This window comes from Vulpes lagopus, chromosome 8 (genome assembly GCF_018345385.1).
Source record: "Vulpes lagopus strain Blue_001 chromosome 8, ASM1834538v1, whole genome shotgun sequence".
Classification (NCBI taxonomy): Eukaryota; Metazoa; Chordata; class Mammalia; order Carnivora; family Canidae; genus Vulpes; species Vulpes lagopus.
The window spans coordinates 133,055,556-133,073,850 of NC_054831.1; the positions used below are offsets into that span (position 1 = coordinate 133,055,556).

Here is an 18,295-nt window from a genome sequence, read left to right on the forward strand (position 1 = left end):
TCTCCAGGATCATGTCCTGGGCCAAAGGCAGGCGCCAAACCGCTGCGCCACCCAGGGATCCCCTGTACTGGGTTCTCTGGAGGCCAAGTGGACCAGAAACTTCTTGGGGGGGGGCAGGGCGAGGCTGTAATTATCTCGCTCTCTCTCTCTATATATATATATAAAACTTCCACAGTTCGTCTGGTCTCTAAAACAATTGGCTAAGGATACCTGGGTGGCGCAGCGGTTTGGCGCCTGCCTTTGGCCCAGGGCGCGATCCTGGAGACCCGGGATCAAATCCCATGTCAGGCTTCTGGTGCATGGAGCCTGCTTCTCCCTCTGCCTGTGTCTCTGCCTCTCTCTCTCTTTCTGTGTGACTATCATAAATTAAAAAAAAAATTTTTTTTAATAAAATAAAACAATTGTCTAAAGCCTATATAACAAAGCATCTGAAAAAATTATTAATGGCATGATTATGTATTCATTTCAAATATTAAACAAACCATTGGTACCACAGCTTAAGCGCTTACATACATCAAGCATTGCCCTAGCAGATCTTACTTAATTTCCCCAACAACCACATGGAAATGATACTCTTGGGGTCCTTGTTTTCCAGAAGTATTAGGTAAGTGGGCTAAACTGTAACGGACTTTCCAATGTTATTACTTCAAACACAGTAGAGGTGGGTTTCTCACTCCCTTAACCAAGAGGAGAGGCCTGGCGGGCAGGCAGCCCTTGTCGTTTATAGACCCAGGCTCCACCCATCTTGTGGCTCCACTATCCTCTCTGGGGCGAGAAGGAACAAACCACTGGCTTCTCTGTAGCGAATGGACCACAGTACGTGCATATGTGGAGCAGGGATGGGATTTGATGGACATTCCCCAACTGCCTTACTCCACTCTCCCTGTCTCGACAGACTCCCAACCATCTGGCTTCCAGTTAGGTTGGGCCAGTGGGAGACAGCGGCAGGCGATCAGAGTTTCCTCCGCTCTCTCTGCTGGAGCTGACTTTTTCTACCAAAGGCCATGACTTACGTCATGTGGCTTTTTCCAGACTCCGTAACTCTCATCCATTTCTAGCGGTGGTTGGTGACAGGATGCTTCGCTATCTCTTGTTGGTACCCACCCACCCCTAACTAATAAAAAGCCCCTTTGATGATCTCTGCAATCACATCCTGTAAATATGCCATCTCTCTCCTGCTGTGCCCTTGGCTGATACGGGGACAAGGATGGAAGCAAGGAAGACGTTCAGGAGGTTATCGCAATAATCCAGGGCGGGTAGATTTCTAAGGTGGATTGGGTGTGGGTAAAAGAGAAATTTTAAGAATGACTTGAAAATGGTTGGTGCACACAATTGGAAAAATGGAATTATTTATTAAGATGGGTAAAACCAAAGGAGAGGCAGGCTTGTGAAGGAAAAATTCATGAGTTCTGTTAGGTCTGAGATGCTGTCTAGACTTCCATGTTAAGATGTTGAAAAGGCAGTTAGGGCGCCGAGTCTGGGTTTCAGGGCACAGACCCAGGTTAGAGGTATAAATCTAAGAAGTGTGAGTCTGTAGATGGCATTTAAAGCCTTGGGACTCAATTAGAAAGTCAAGGATAGGGAATCCTTGGTTGGCTTGGTGGTTTAGTGCCTGCCTTTGGCCCACAGTGTGATCCTGGAGTCCTGGGATTGAGTCCCGAGTCAGGCTCCCTGCATGGAGCCTGCTTCTCCCTCTGCCTATGTCTCTGCCTGTCTCTCTCCTCTGTGTCTTTCATGAATAAATAAATAAAATTTTTAAAAAAGAAAAAAAAAGAAAGTCAAGGATAGTGTGGATGGAGAGAGGAAGAGGTCTGATCATCCTGAGGCTTTCCAACACTTGGAGGCCAAGAAGCTGAGCAGGAAGCAGCAATGAAAACTTGAGAGGAGCTGGCAGTGAAGTAGGAGGAAAACCAAGAAATGACTGGTTTTCTGGAAGCCATATGAAGAAAAAAATGCTTTAAGAATAAGAAAGTGATTAACAGTGAAGAATGCTGCTGAGTTCAGGTTAAATGAGATGTTATAACGAAGATGAGAGTTGACAGTGGAGCCAATGATAACCTTGAAAAAGGATTGGATTTTATTTTTAAGATTTTTATTTGAGAGAGAGAGTACATGTGTGTGTGAGACAGAGAACATGAGCAGAAGGAGGGGCATAGTGAGAAGTAGACTCCTCACTGAGCAGGGAGCCCAACGTGGGGCTCAATCCCGGGACCTTCAGGGATCATGACCTGAGCTGAAGGCAGACGCCTAACAGACTGAGCCACCCAGGCACCACTGAGATCTTATTTTTAAGTAACCTTTATACCTAACATGGGGCCCAAACTTATGACCCCAAGATCAAGAGTTATATACTCTTCCAACTCAGCCAGCCAGGCACCTCCAAGGATGGGGTCTTGAGGATAAAAGCTTAATTGGAAAGGTCTCAGAGAAGAATGGGAGAAATTTCAGGTTCTATCCAGAGTAGGGTAGCTGTATTGGACTTATCTGCCTGTCATTAATAACTATAGAACTGGGGGATCCCTGGGTGGCACAGCGGTTTGGCGCCTGCCTTTGGCCCAGGGCGCCATCCTGGAGGCCCCGGGATCGAGTCCCACGTCGGGCTCCCGGTGCATGGAGCCTGCTTCTCCCTCTGCCTGTGTCTCTGCCTCTCTCTCTCTCTCTCTATCATAAATAAATAAAAATTTAAAACTTTCCTTTAAAAAAATAACTATAGAACTGGACAAAATGTATGAAACAACAGTTATCAGGCATTGGACCACAGTCAATGAAAAGCTATGATCTTTAAGAGGAGAGTGCACAAGGCTAAGCTCTACACTCAGCTTGACTTTCTGCCTGGGAGTAGTTTTCAAACTGTGACATGAAGTAGGTTCCAAGCAGAGAGCTAGTCTCACTGGGTGGAGAAAAGAGAGTTCAGGGCTGTTAAGATAATTAAAAATTCAGGGGCAGATTAACAAAGAAGAGAGAACCACAGAGAAGGAGCAGCAGAGATGAAGCCCCAAAAGTTTTCATTGAGATTCCTTTTGGGTCTGTAGCTGAATCTTAAGATATGCAGGTACAGGGCAAGACCCCATCATGCTTAGAAAACCCGCTTGGGGACAGAAAGCTGAATAGGAATTTCAGAGGTCTTAGTGCTAAAGTGATATTGGAGTTCTGGGCCATCCAAAGAGGTGAAATCTTAGTGGATACCATAGAATTCCACTGAAAACCCAGGAAGTTTACTGTTTAGAAGGGCTACACCCTACAAGTAAGAGCTTCACCTAGGACTAAGGGCAAAACTGAAATAGACTCACATTAACAAAGTCTAATATCAGTTCTCAACAAGATCAAGATAATCTTCCTGTGATTTGGGACGCCCGGGTGGCTCAGTAGTTGAACGTCTGCCTTTGGCTCACGTAAATTTGGAAATCATTAACATTTAGATGATAAATGAAGCCATGAGAATGAATGAGGTCATCCATACAGGCTTTACATACATACAGAGAAGAATGCACAGTATTCCCTGGGATATCTCACAATTCTAAAAGATGGATAGAGAAAAAGGAAACTAAGAAAGGGAATCAGAAAAAACAAGGAAGGAGGAAAAGCAGTAAAGTACAGTGTCACAGAATAAAAGAGTGTTTCAGAAGCCAGGGGTAGTCACAGTACCTAATGCTAAAGTAGGTCAAGTAGTGCAATTTAAGGACTGCAATTTGTCCATCCAATGTAATAAGGATCATCAGCAATCTTCATGATGAGAGTCATTCAAATGGCAGAGCGGAAACAAAAGTGGGATTTCAGAGATATAAAAACTGAAAGAGGGCAGCCCGGGTGGCTTGGCGGTTTAGTGTCGCCTTTGGCCCAGGGCGTGATCCTGGGGTCCTGGGATCGAGTCCCACGTCAGACTCCCTGCATGGAGCCTGCTTCTCCCTCTGCCTGTGTCTCTGCCTCTCTCTGTGTGTCTCTCGTGAATAAATAAAAAAATCTTTAAAAAAGAAAAGACTGTCTCCTTCTCCCTCTGCCCCTTCCCCATGCTTGTTCTCTCTCCTTCTCTCTGCAAAATAAATAAATCTTTAAAAAAAAATCCTCCCATGATTTAATTGCCTACCAGAAAAAAAAAAAAAAAAACTTGTCAGAGGAAGAGGATGATATCATCATTTAGAGTCTCCACAATATAACATTCAAAATGTCTAGCATATAATAAAAATTACTAGACATATAAAGAAGAAGGAAATGTGACTCATAGTCAAAATAGTCAATAGCCCCAATCTCAATATAATCCTTCTGTTGGAACTGACAGATAAAAACAAAAATATATAAAAGTATTGAAGAATAGAATGAAAAAAGTGATCAAACATTTGCATAAATGGAGAAATTCAGAACAGAAAAGAATTATTTTATTTTTAAAAGATTTATTTATTTGAGAGAGAGAGAGCACGCCACAGCAGGGAGAGGTGGAGAGTCTCCAGCTTAGTGTGGAGCCTGAAGTGGGACTCGATCTCATGACCCTGAGCCAAAACCAAGAGTCAGACAGACGTTTAATCAACTGTGCCACCCAGGCACCCTTGAAATATTTTAAATGAAAATTTTTGAACTGAAAATTGTAGTATTGAAATGAATAATTCTTTGGAGGCACTTAATAGCATACTGGGCACAGCAGAAGAATGGGTTTGTGCACTGAAGACAGATCAACAGAAATCATCCACACTGATGCACACAGAGGAAAAAGGAATAATAGGACAGAGCATCCAAGGACTGTGTGACAGTACTGAGTAGGCTGATGTGTCTGTATTTCCAAAATACAAAGAAAATGGGACAGAGAAAATATTTCAGGAGATAATGGTCATTTTTCAAAATGAATGATAGATATCAATCCACAGATCCAAGATACTCAGTCCATACCAAGAAGGGTAAATTTAAAAGTATATCATACCTAGATCATCTCAAACTACTAAAATCCAGAGGCAAAAAGAACATTCTTAAGAATCAGGTAAAATAGGGATCCCTGGGTGGCGCAGCAATTTGGCACCTGCCTTTGGCCCAGGGCGGGATCCTGGAGACCTGGGATCGAATCCCACATCAGGCTTCCGGTGCATGGAGCCTGCTTCTCCCTCTGCCTATGTCTCTGCCTCTCTCTCTCTCTGTGTGTGTGTGTGTGACCATCGTAAATAATAAATAAAAAAAAATTTAAAAAAAAAGAATCAGGTAAAATAAAAAAGGACACATCACATTCAAGAGAACAACAATAACAATAATAATAATGGCTGACTTCTAATCAGAAACATTGGAAGCTAAAAAATAATAGAATGACATCTTTAGAGTACTGAAAGAAAACTACCAGTCTAGAATTCTTTTTCCAATGAAAATAATCTTCAAAACTCATGATAAAATATATTTTCAGGATCAAGTCCCGCATCGGGCTCCCCATAGGGAGCCTGCTTCTTCCTCTGCCTGTATCTCTGCCTCTCTCTCTCTGTTTCTCATGAATGCACAAAATCTTAAAGAGAGAGAGAGAGAGAGGGAAATGTGCAAATGGAATTATGCTGTTCAAAGTTTCTCATAATACGAGAAGTGGTATGATTATTTCAAGGTAGACTGTGGTAAGTTAAGGATGAGTATTTTAATCTAAAGTAACACTAAATAAAAGACGGAGGTAGTTCTAAAGCCATGAAGATAATTATGTGTAAATGTGGGTTCACCACTATAACGAACGCACCCCTGTGGTGTGGGATGGTAATAGTGGAGGAGGTTGTACCATGTTGGGGGCAGGAGGTATATAGGAACTCTACTTTTCACTCAATTTTGCTATGAACCTAAAACTACTCTCATTTTCAAAAAAAGTTGAGAGAAGATAAAATGTAATTCTAAAGTATACTCAACCCAAATTAAGAAAGAAACAGATGATGGAACAAATAGAAGACACACAGAAAGATGACAGGCTGAACCCAAGCCCACCAGTAGTTACAGTGAATGTAAATGGATAAAATACTCGAAGTGAAAAACAGGGCATCAGATTAGATACAAGAACAAAAACCAACTATTTCCTGTTCACTAGATATATGGACACCAACAGGAAAGAAAGAAAACGGCTGGGGGGAAAGTATATCGTGAAAACCCTAATCAGTAGAAAGCTGGGCTATGTTAGTATCAGACAAAGAAGAGTTTTGGACAAAGACTATTTCCAGAGATAAGGAGGGACATGGCATGAATGGAGAAGAGTCAATTTAGCAAGACGACAGAATGATCCTAACTGTGCCCCCCTGACAGTCTTCATATTATAGCTTCAGTATATGAAACAAACACTGACAGAACTAAAAGAAATCAACAAATTCACAATAATAATTGGAGATTTACTTATTTTTTATTTGAGAGAGAGAGACAGAGACAGACAGAGACAGAGAGCACGCACAGGCTGCAGGCAGAGGGAGAGGGAGAAGCAGACTCCCCGCTGAGCAGGGAGCCCGATGTGGGGCCCCAGGACCCTGGGATCATGACCTGAGCCAAAGGCAGACGCTTAACTGATTGAGCCACCCAGGTGCCCCAATAATTGGAGGTTTTTTTTTTTTAAGATTTTATTTATTTATTCATGAGAGACACACACAGAGAGAGGCAGAGACACAGGGAGAGGGAGAAGCAGGCTCCATGCAGGGAGCCCGATGTGGGACTCGATCCCGCGTCTCCAGGATAACGCCCCGGGCTGAAGGCGGCGCTAAACCACTGAGCCACCGGGGCTGCCCTCTTTTTTTTTTTTTTTTTTTTTTTTAACTTGGAGAGTTTAACACTCCTCTCTGAGATTTTGACAGAAAGCAGACCTCATGACTCCATACAGATATAGAGGATTTGGAAAAGAAAACGTGAAGAGATGGAGAGAAAAATCCTAATCTTCTGAGGAATTTTATTTGGAAGAAAGAGAATTGAGGAGTGGCTGGATTGGGCATATGGGATCCAGGGTGGATCCAAAGGAGCCAAATAATAGCCCGTTTGTATTCTCATGAGGACAGTCCGAGACTGGTGCGGACAAGGACGACCGCTGCAGACGCCCTGAGCGGCCGGTGGGTCGGCGTCGGCCGTGGAGGACTGGGGCTTTCTCAAAGTGGCGTCAGCCTCAGCCACGAGCCCCGTCCTGTGCCAGGCCTCGCGGGGATGGGCAGGACCCTCCCCGGCCCTCAGACTTGAGGGGCTCCTGTTCTCCAGATCTTTCTCTAGGTTAATCCAAGCTGGTCACAGAAGGCCACCCCGCCACCCCGCCACGGGAGGCTACGGCAGTGCTGCCCTGTGACTCTAGATCTGTGGAAGCAACGTTACCTGCGGCCGGATATTAACGGGACGTGGTTCTCGGGCCCGGAGAAGACGCAGATCGTCCCACGGAGGTAGCAATGAAGGTCACGCACGTAATTTAGGAGTTTCTAGGAGTCGCATTGCACAGAAAGGAAACAGTGAAAATTAGCTTTAATGACCGATGCAACCCCGGCGCCCAGTTCCGTCACTCGGTGGGGTCAGTATCGACCGCCGCGGCACACCCCGCCTCCCACCCTGCGCAGCTCCAACCTCTGGCGTGTTTGCCGCTCCCCGCATCTGCCATCAGGTGCAGCCCCAGGTGGCCCCCCGAAGCCGACGACGGGGCCCCCGCAGCAGTTCCACGCAAACCCAAAGATGCTTGCGGAGGCGCCGGGCTCCTGAGGCCTCACGGAGGATGCGGGAGCCGTGCTCACGGCGTGTGCCCCGGCCCGGGCCGAGAAGCGGCCTTCGTCTTTCTTGGCCAGCACGAGAGAAGCTGGCCGGGTCCCACGCGGGGACGCCACCTGACTCCGCACGTGGACTCCTCTCCCGTATAGCTCAGGGCCCCGGGCCCACGGTGGAGCGTGCGCTGGGCTGCGGCGCCCTTCCCTGCGCAGGACAGTGGTGGCACCGGAGTTCGCGCAGAGGCGGGCGAAGCCTCCTGTACCCCAAGCCTCCCGGATCCCCCCGTGGGGCCAGAAAGGCTGCCAGGAAGGTCCCGGCCTCCTGAGTGAAGTCGTTGGTTTTCCAGGGGATTCCGGGTGAAGGGCAGGCTGCCGTCAGACATCCAGCCTCGTGGGGGGGGGGGGTCATGAATCTGGTGAGTTCTTTGCTCCGTGGGGACACGTCCGGGTGAGAGCAGGGTGAGCGGCAGTTGAGGCCGCAGACGGCGAGGGCCACGGGCCACGGGCCGCGGTGTTGCTGCGCAAGCAGGGCGCGCGGGGCAGGTGCTGAGGCGACACTCAGGGCCACGTAGCTCAGGCCTAACTGGCCGCGACATTTGGGAAGCGTCTCCCGAGGAGCCCTGGGGCCTAGCAGAAGAGGCCAGAGGCCGTCTCCTTTGCTCTTACTTGGGCTCCGGGAGCCTCGCTGTTTGCTAACCACGACGTCAGATTGGGCAACTCTGCACATAAACCCAGGGCCTCTGGCCGGCCCCCAGGCTGCCTGACGTCCCGGCGCGGCAGGAGAGGTGACGTGCAGCAGGGCCGGGGAAGAGCAAGGCCTCGGCGCCGGGTCTCACCCAAAGGCACCCCCACGCCGGCCTGTCCCCGCGTGCGGCGGCCCAGGCGTCAGCAGAAGCTCCATTATAAAGGCTGAGGTACTGGGAAGGCGGCCTCCTACCGTCTGGCAGCTCCCATTTTGACCCTCAGCTTGGTCCCATTTAGCTAGTTATGCCATCAAGAGAGGCCACGCCAGTGACCGCGGAGGGCGTCTGTGACTTAGCTTGGTGACTCCGTGATTCAAATGCCGAACGTACGTCCTCAGGTCAGAAGCACGAGTGGCCGATCGTTGGTTGTGACGGGTCTACCAGAGGTCGTCAGTCCTTCGCAAACGTGACCAGGAGACCGGCCTACGTTCCTGTCGTCTCCTTAGCCCAGTCTGTCATCAAATTGTTGGGCTTAAAGGGCCGTCAGATTTTCTTGATAGGATTTCTGAAGCATGTCTGTCTGGACGGTAAAATGTGGTATTTAGAAAGGGACCAGGAAACAGTCGACTACGTGAATGTTGTTGGTCACACATCTCCTGCCATCTGTGTTTGTTTGTATTTATGCTTTCTTATCTTTTTCCTCCCTCGCACTCTCATCATCCAGAATCCAGCTCCCTTCTGTATTTTTCCAAGGAGATACACACAGTCTGCCCATCATCCATCTATCACCCACCTGCCTTCCTACTTACCTACCTATGTATCATCTATTTATCTATCCAGGCAATGACATATATACCCATATACTTTGTTTGCTCTTTTATTATTATTATTTTTAAATTTATTTATTCATGAGAGACTCAGAGAGCAAGGCAGAGACACAGGCAGAGGGAGAAGCAGGCTCCCTTCAGGGAGCCCGATGTGGGACTCGATCCCGGGACCCCGAGGGTCAGACCCTGAGCTGAAGGCAGATGCTCAACCACTGAGCCACCCAGGCGTCCCTCTTTTATTATTTTTTTTTACAAAAATTTTAGCAAACTACTTCCTAACTTTTTTTTTTCTTCTTAATAATACAACTTAGGTATTATTCCATATCAGCACATAAGGTAAGGACCGTTCTGGGGCACCTGGGTGGTTCAGTCAGGTGAGTGTCCATCTCTTGATTTTGGCTCAGGTCATGAACTTGGGGTCATGGGATCAAGCCCTATGATGGGCTCCACGCTCAGCTCGGTCTCCTTGAAATTCTCTGCCTCTCCCTCTCCTTCTGCCCCTCCCTCCACTTGCACCCTCTCTCTCTCAAATAAATGAGTAAGTAAGTAAATTAATTAATTAATTAATTAAATAAATTTTTTTGAAAGGCCTCTCAATTTTCTTGGGCAGTGGCATGATTTTCATGGTACAGGTATACACCATACTTTATTTAACCAAAACCCTACTGATGGTCACTTTTATTGTTTCCAGTCATTTTACTGTTACAGAGAAAGCTGCAGTGAATCATCTTGGACAGACCTGATTTCCTGACATGGAAGTTAAGGTCCTAAAAGGGGAATTGTTGGATACTTTGTGCCTTTGTCATTCTGATGAATATTGCCAAATTACCTTCTATGAGGCTCATATCGGTTTACAAGTTGAAATGACTAAGAGTGCGCCCCCCCCCCCCCCCAGTCCAGGGCCTTTGCAAATTTCTTGATGTTTCCCACGTTGGCAGAAATGAGCATCTCCTTGTGGTTTTAACGTACACATCCCTTGTGAGAAACTATGTTTTGGAGCCATTTCCTTTTCTGTGAACCGATTACTTTAAAAAAAAAATCATTTCATCCTCATGTGTTACCTAGAAAGACTGAAACCGCCCCCTGAGTAATGTATCTGTACATAACGCGGACGCTCCTCGCGAGGGCGCGCAGGGCAGAGTCGGTGACGGGGGCGCAGGAGACCGGCAGGAAGGGGGGCCGTGGCCACTAGGCCCGGCAGGTCACGGCCGGGTCAGCGCGGGGCCGCTCAGTTGCTGCTCTTGTCCTGCGCCCCGACCCTCCCGAGGCCGGACAGCGCCCCCCACCCCACCCCCGCAGCCTCGAGGCCGGTGGCAAAGAACCTGGAGTCTGCCAAAGACGTCCCGGCCCGGGCGGGTGGCGGGGTGGTGACCTTGCTCTGGTCTAATCCCCACCTGCCGGCTCCCTCCGTGTGCGCGGCCTCACCCCTGCAGCCCGGATCCCCGAGGCCTGTGCTGCTGCCGCCCCGCAGGATGCTCGGCCCTCGCGGCTCCCAGAAGCCAGAGGCCTGCTCTTGGCCATGAGGCCCCGCCCCCGAGATGCCAAGGCCCGCGCTGTGCCACCCCAGGGCTTCCCCCTTCCTCCCCGTCCCCAAGCGCACCCACCGCCCCGCTGCTCATAAAGCACCTAAAGGAAACCCCCCTCCCTCTTCCCTCCTGCAGCTGAAGTTCAGAGCCGTCTACACTGCCCTCCTGGCCCTTGGCTCCCCTGCAGCCGCCACCATTCCCCACCTGCTGGCCCCCGCGGCCGCCACCATTCCCCACCTGCTGGCCCCCGCGGCCGCCACCATCCCCCACCTGCTGGCCCCCGCAGCCGCCACCATTCCCCACCTGCTGGCCCCCCTCGGCCACCACCATTCCCCACCTGCTGGGCCCCCCGCGGCCACCACCATCCCCCACCTGCAGCCGCCACCATTCCCCACCTGCTGGGCCCCCACGGCCGCCACCATTCCCCACCTGCTGGGACCCCACGGCCGCTCTTCAGTCTCGTTCAGTGACCTGAGGGCAGAGCGGCCCCTCGCCCAGCCCCCTCCACAGCCGTCCTCCCTGCCCTCCCCCCTCCTCCCGCCCTCCCCTGGCTCCTCATCCCCTCGGCCCCTCCGGGTCTCCCCAGGCCTCTGGCCGAGCTCCCGGGTCCCGTCACCTTGTGCCCCGGGCGCCATCGTTCCCCGGTATCAGGCCCGGCCCGACCCTCGCCCTCCCAACCTGCTCACCCGATGACCAAGGTGAGCCGCCCGGCCTGCAGCCGGCGCGAGTGGCGGGCCTGGGACCGTGTCAAGCAAAGCGCAGCCCCTCGAGCGCTGTCCTCAGCCCCGGCCTCCGTCCGCCTGGCCCCGCGGGCAAGTCCCCGCACGCGCTCCCGGCAGCGCCAGGGTCAGGTGGAGCGGGAGGCGAGCGTCTCCTCCGGGCCACGTCCGTCCAGCCCCCTGGGTCCCCTCGCGGGACGGGTGTCCCTTCCAGAACGAGTCCCCGCGTGGAGCGGATCGCGCCGGTCGGCGCCTGGACTCCGCCTGTGCGCGTGGACCTCGGGCGTGTGCTGGGGACCGAGGCCTCGCCTCTGCCCGGGGCTGCGGCTCCTCTTGAACCTGGAGGACGGCGAGCGCGAGACGGTTCCCCGAAAGGAACTTGGGGCCTATTTCTAGGAGAAGGCAGAACTGGCCAGGCCACAGGGGCAAGTGTCCAGCGTAAGAAGGACCGTGGTCTTGCCCGTCCCCTCCCGATCACACATCCCCGAAGCACCGGTTGGACCTTTTGTGCGCCTGTTGCTCCGCCTGGACCGTCTCAGTGGTTCTTCCCCAAGAACTCGCCTCTCGTCACGCGTGTCAGCAGTTGGCTCAGGCCTCTTGCGGGGTCGTGTTCCGTCCTTACGTTGGACCCAATTTTTCTTCTCATTCACCTACTGATGGACACTTGAGTTGTCTCCAATTTTGGGCTCTTAGGATTAAACATTTGTGTGGAAGTGTCGGGTGCACACGCTTCCATTTCCCTTGGGGGGGCAGCTAGAGCGGCTGGGTCCTGTGGCGAGGCTCCGTACCCCAGAAACTTCCACGCTGCTTCCCAAACTAGTATTTTACCTTCCCACGAGCGACCTAGGAGACCCCCACGTGGCCCACGCCCTTGCCAATAACTAGCCACTGTCAGATGTTTTAACTTTAATATTCTATAGGTGCGGGTGCTATTTTGTTGTGGTTATAATCTGCATTGTTCTGAGTGATACTGCACATTTCTCATGTGTTTTGCCCTCTGTAGGTTTCTTCTATGAAGTGTTTGTTGAAACGTTTGCTCATGTCCAATTGGGTTACACGACTCGAGTCTATTTGCTAAAAAGCTGTTAAGAAACTTTGCATCTGTGTTGAGAGATACTGGTCTTTAGTTTTCTGTTGCTGTAAAACTTCTGGTTTTGGTGTCAGAGTAATAAAATGATTTGGAAATGATTTCTGTTTTCTGAAAGGATTTCTATAGGATTCTTATTAATTTTTCCTTAAATGTTTGCTTGAATTCACAAAGGAAGCCATCCGGGCTCAGGACTTATCTTTGTGGGAAGGTTTTTAATTACAAATTCCATTTCTTTTAATAGATCTAGGGCTGTTCAGATTTTCTATTTCTTCTGTCAATTCTGGTAATTTCTATCTTTCGAGAAATGTGTCCATTTCATCTGAGTTATCAGATTTAAAGGCAAAAAGTAATTCGAAATATCCCCTTGTTATCCTTTAAATGTCTATAGGATCTGGAATGATGTTTCCCTTTTCTATTTTCAGAGCGCGGTATTGTGTGTGGACAGGAGGATGTTGAGGGGTAGAAAGAACTAAATCCTATTTCTCCACAGTAGGAAATCCCTCATCTGCATTTGGAAATCAGTAGGTAACACTTTTGATGGGAAGAAGTCAAGAACATGTGGTAGAAAAATGTGGTAGATACCAAAAGAAATTGAAAAAAAAAAAAAAAAAGAGCTGAACGTAGTTGCCTCTGCCATCAGGATTAGCGTCGGGGGCGGCATGGCACGGTGGGCCAAGGGCCGAGAACCAGTTCATTCCAAACTAGCAGGAAATTCCACTTCGGGGCCCTTTCATTTTATATCTTGCCTCTCTCGTTTGCCTTTCTTCCCCCGGATTCAGGCGGCGCCGAAGGGACGTTCTGTGTTTCCGCCTTCTGTGACCTCCTGCCGTCAACGCCACTGGGGGTCTGGGCTCGGGTGGTCTCCCCGGTTCTGTCCCATCCCAGCGTCTGCCCCGCGCCAGGGATGGGGGACCTGGACATGCCCGAGGATCCTCCCCTTGGGCCACCCGAAACTCAGGCCTGTGTTACCATCCCGCCCCCCAATATACCAAAAGTATTATCAGTAATAACCACGAATGAAACAGTAGTGACGAGAACAGAAATGCTGTGAAAAATTTTATTGAACTTTTCAAAGACGGAGTAAACATTAAATAATATTAAAATTCAAAGGAGGACACAACTACTTAATCTTTTTATATATATTTTATACTTATTTAATGGTTTGAATTTTGATTTTTTGGGTTATAGACCTACATCACAAACGTTTGTTTAAATAATTGGTAGTAAGTGAATTTTAATGAAGTCAACGGATCGGCAAAAGGTATAATTTTGGCAGCTGATAACTTATGCTATTGATATAAAGCTTTATTTGCTTTAGATTTCAATTTGTACTTTCCGTACAGGGATATTACACTTTACGGTCTGCACTCTTTTTCAATGTTTAAAAAAATTTTTTTTTCTCACTGTTTAAAATTTTAAGCACAAATTAAAACCCGTGAGTGGTCACATAGGATGACTCAGGTTCTATGGCCTCGTCTTACGATCACCGCCTACCATCGCTCACTCCACAGACACTGGATGCAGGCACGCGTGGTCCAACAGGGGTTGGAGACCTGAGCTGTGCCCGGCGTGGCTTTGAGCACCTCCAAGTCATTAGAATCTCCTCTCACACTGAAGGTGAAGAGCTGGGACTGTGCTGGGAGACCACTGCATGACTGCGAGCTCTCGGAATTAATTTCTAGGTGGAACACAAGGTTTATTAAAGAATAAGTACTACAGGGCAGCCGGGGTGGCTCAGCGGTCTGGCACCGCCTTCAGCCCAGGGTGTGATCCTGGAGACCCCGAATCAAGTCCCATGTCGGGCTCCTCTGCCTGTGTCTCTGCTTCTTTCTCTCTCTCTGAATAAATAAATAAATCTTAAAAAAAAAAAAAAAAGAATAAGTGCTGCAAACACGCTGATTTGCAGCTGACATATATGCTATTAAAACTCAAAGGAACTTAAGCCCACTAAAGACTTTTACGGGGAGAGTCTTATCACATATTTTGTTTAGAATTGCCACGTACCATGGTGACGATAAAAGGCAGACTGGCTTCTAGTCCTATTTTCGTTAGTATTTTCTGATTGTCTACAGGCACCCAGAGACCACTCCCACCTTTGGTATGTCACTGTCATGGGCTGGCCATTCTGCTGCCACTGTCACAGAGAAGACACTATCTGCACTTGACCTGCCATCCACACCTCGCCCTAATATAGCTTCTGCCCCCATGGTTCCAACACACTTTTCTTACAGGGAATGTCCTCCGTACTGCCGCATCCAACACACATCTTGACTCTCCAACTCCATCCAACCCTGCGGACCACATCCACCATCCTGAAACATTCTCTCCTACTTTCCTACCGGCCTCGTCTACTGGCTCTACTACACTCAGGCACTAGACTTTGGAGTTCCCAGGCTCGGTCCAACCCTTCTCCTCTCGCCTGCTGCCCTTCCCATGATCTAACTGACTCCCAGGATGCCAACACCGCTCACAGGCGAGCCACCCTCTCCTGCCCTGAGTGCCCACTACCTCTGCTCAATAGGTCACTGGCATCTCAAACTGAATATGCCCATAACCTGAAAAACACGCACTTCTTCGTTTAGCGTCCAACACGTACTGAGCCGTCCACGAATGGACCAGCCGTAAACATCCGGCTCTTCCTCCGAGGCTTCCCCACCTTGGCAATCACATCACCGGTAACCTGGCGACTTAAGCTGGAAACCTGGAACGTACCCTTGACACCCCCGTGCCCCTAATCCTCTACATTAGATCTATTCTGTGGCCTCATCTTCCGCAAAGGCGCATCCCATCTTTTGCTCCTACCTCCACCGCCCCGGCCATTTCTTACCTGGTCTAGTGCCGCAGGGTTCCACTCTGGACTCTTCCACCAGGCTCCACTTCACGGCCAGTGAGGCTTTTACTTCATCTTACTTTACTTTTTAGAGAAGTATTTTTAGGTGCCAGTCTCCCAGTGAAATCCTCTGCTTAAAACCCTTGCCCACAGAGCTTGTGAAGTCCAACATGGCCCGGGCCCTGGCCACTCTCTTGGCTTCAGCTCCCGCACTCCAGGCTGTCCGGAGGTCCTGGTCCTCCCACGTGCCGACACTCCACATGAGCCCCACTCTTTCCACTGCGTCACTAGCTCTTCCCAGCCCTGCTGGACTCTGGCGACCGGTCTCTTTCCCACTGAGGTCTTCCGTGTCCCACCCTGAGGTCCACTAGCCCAGTAGGGCAGTGAGAGAGTCACCTAACTCATCCCTTATCCCTGGCACCCAGTCCTGAGCCTGAGCCCAGGTAGATGCTCACAACCAGGGTGGACAGGGCCCCCCTGTTGCCGGAGGGCCAGAAGCTCAGAAGCTGTGCTGTCCGGTGCCCTAGGAATAGGTGGGTGGTCTCTGAGGACAAACAAAACGGAGTTGCCTTTGGTAGAGCCTGGGCCAAACTTCCCGGAGATCCCTGTACCCCTAAAGTTAAGTGCCCCGAGGGCAAGAGTGTCCCCCTGCAAGTCATCCCAGCACCTCTCCCCACACCTCCTCCCCCTGGGGTTCACATGACCAGGGCTTCCGAGGGCCAACTTGGTCTGGATGCATACACCTCCTCGAGGGCAAAGTGGACCCCTGACTTTTTTGTGCCTTTGAGGCTGCTCAGAACCAGCAGGAGGTGCGAGGTTTTATTACCCCCTGGGAACTATTTACACTGGGCTTGCGGCCTGGGTCAGGGCTGCGGGAGAGAAGTGGGCGGGCTCCCTTAAGGCGACAAGGGGGTGGGCCCAGCTCCCCGGGGAAGGGACACAGCTGTGAAGTGCTATTGTTCCGACTGGATTGCTTGGAGGCAGCTTAATTAAAGCTGCTGTTTTCTCCTTTCTTCGGCGTTTGTTTACTTTATGCGCTCTCCAGGGGAGTAGGTGTAGGTTAGAACTCCCTTCTCTGGCCACCTGAAGATGTGGGTCAGAGCCCCCTGGGGTCTGAAGAACATAGTCTACAGTTTCCAACTTGTATCTATAGAAGCGTGTACATTTGTGTGTACGTACCTATCTTGACGTGCCTCGAAGAGCCTACGTTTTTGTTTCCTATGTTCATGGAACATTTATAAAAATCCATCAAACACTTGGACAAAAAGAAAACTGTAGCAAATTTTTAAAAAAATGCAGACCTTTGGTTACATTTACTGATTATAAGCCAATACTGTTTGAACTAACTAATTCAGTGACGATATACTTAATTATTTAGGAATGACGTATTCCTAGGTAACTCTTAAAGAGGAAATCTGAAACACAAGTAAAAGCTACACAGAAGACTGAGAACACTTAATACCAAAACCTGAGCTAAACAAAGCTGTATTCAGAAGAAAAGTTATAACCTGAAAATGCCATCATTGTTTAAGAAGAAAGGTTGACACAGAACAAAACAAAACAAAACAAAACAGAACAGAACAGAACAGAGCTTATCTTAGGAAGCAAGAGAGGAGGGGAAATAAAAGATTGGAGATATAATCAACAAAAATTTAAAAAAAAGAATCGAAAAGAGAAACAAATCCCAAAATAGTTCTTTGTAAAGAACAATACAGAATAGCTACACAGATTAGGAAGGAGAAAGAGAAATGACCAGACTCAGAGGGTGTTCACAGTCTGAAGAGCACACAGGCGGCTGGATGGCAGCGCGAGGAAGGCCTGCCCGGACTGGAGGATTAAAAAAAAAAAAACCAACCACCACACTTGCCGCCAAAATGGGCACCTGAAGCGGACGTTCCAGTTAGCAGAGGCACAGGGGGTGATGATAAAGGGGAGTCATTTTAGGAGAGTCTAGAACCTTCCATTAAGCTTTAAGAAAGAACAGGAAACTCTCAGGTAATTTAAGGATCCCAGGGCGGGGGTGGGGGGCGCCTCCCCGGCCCATTCTATGAAGCCGGCGGGATTTTAACTCCAGAACCGGAGGCAGGTAGAGGGAGGGGAACCGAGCCCAGCGGCTCGCTGTAAAGGTGCAGACTCAAGGGATCATCAAGAGAACGAACTAACCCTGCGAAAGCGGTTGATGCCGGCGTGAGGGCGTGAGGGCGGCGCCCTAGCAGGAATCTACCCGCGCTGTGGAGGACGCGAAAGAAAAAAAAGATTGGGGGGCGGGGGGCAACGTGACCCTAAGAATGGACGCGGCGAGGCCGGCGGGGCGCAGGCTGGGACACATGCCGGGAAGCCCGCGGGGAGGTGGGCCGGGGCGCGGGGGACCTGCTCTCGGAGCACGCGTGTGCGAGATCGTCCTCTGGGTCTGTGTTTGATCTAAACTGACTTAGAAAGTGCCCCCGCCTCGTCCAGCAGCCAGTTCTGCTCTTTGGGGTCCGTGACTGCGCGAATCGTGCCCGGCCACAGCGGCGACGCGCGTCCTGGCCTCCCGGTGACCCGGTGGCACGCTGGGCCGGGCGGCAGACGGGACGCGCTCGCCCCTTCTGGGCCGGCTGCCGGGCGGGCCAAGCGCTGGCCGGTGACACTGCTCCGGGGGGTGCCGCCGCGCGACGGCTTCGGCCTGGAAGGTGGAGCCCCCCTCCCCCGGCGCTCGGCTGGGCTGCTCCTGACCTCGAGCCCGGCGGGCAGCAGTGGCCCGAGGGGGGGTCTGAGTGGGAGGAGGGGACAGTTCTTCACCAGCCCCAACCCTCTGCCTGATCCACGCGGGACCGTGCGCTGAGCGCGGCTGGAGGAAAGCAGAGCCAGGCCGCCGGGCCCCACTTTAAACTCCTGATCCCCAACCTCCGATGGGCCTTGGCGTCTCCGGGCCCAGGGCACGCCCCCCCCCACACCCCCACCCCGGCCTTACATTTCCCGC

At 50.4% G+C, this 18,295-nt stretch overlaps 1 long non-coding RNA gene across 1 annotated transcript; it reads right to left on the reverse strand.

Moving 5' to 3' along the window:
* Positions 1–302: 302 nt before the first annotated feature.
* Positions 303–9,314, reverse strand: LOC121496753. Its single transcript, XR_005989332.1, has 3 exons — positions 7,525–9,314; positions 7,282–7,382; positions 303–356 (listed from the first exon to the last, which is right to left on the reverse strand). It is a non-coding gene; the product is annotated as an uncharacterized LOC121496753 (long non-coding RNA).
* Between the last annotated feature and the right edge of the window lie 8,981 nt (positions 9,315–18,295).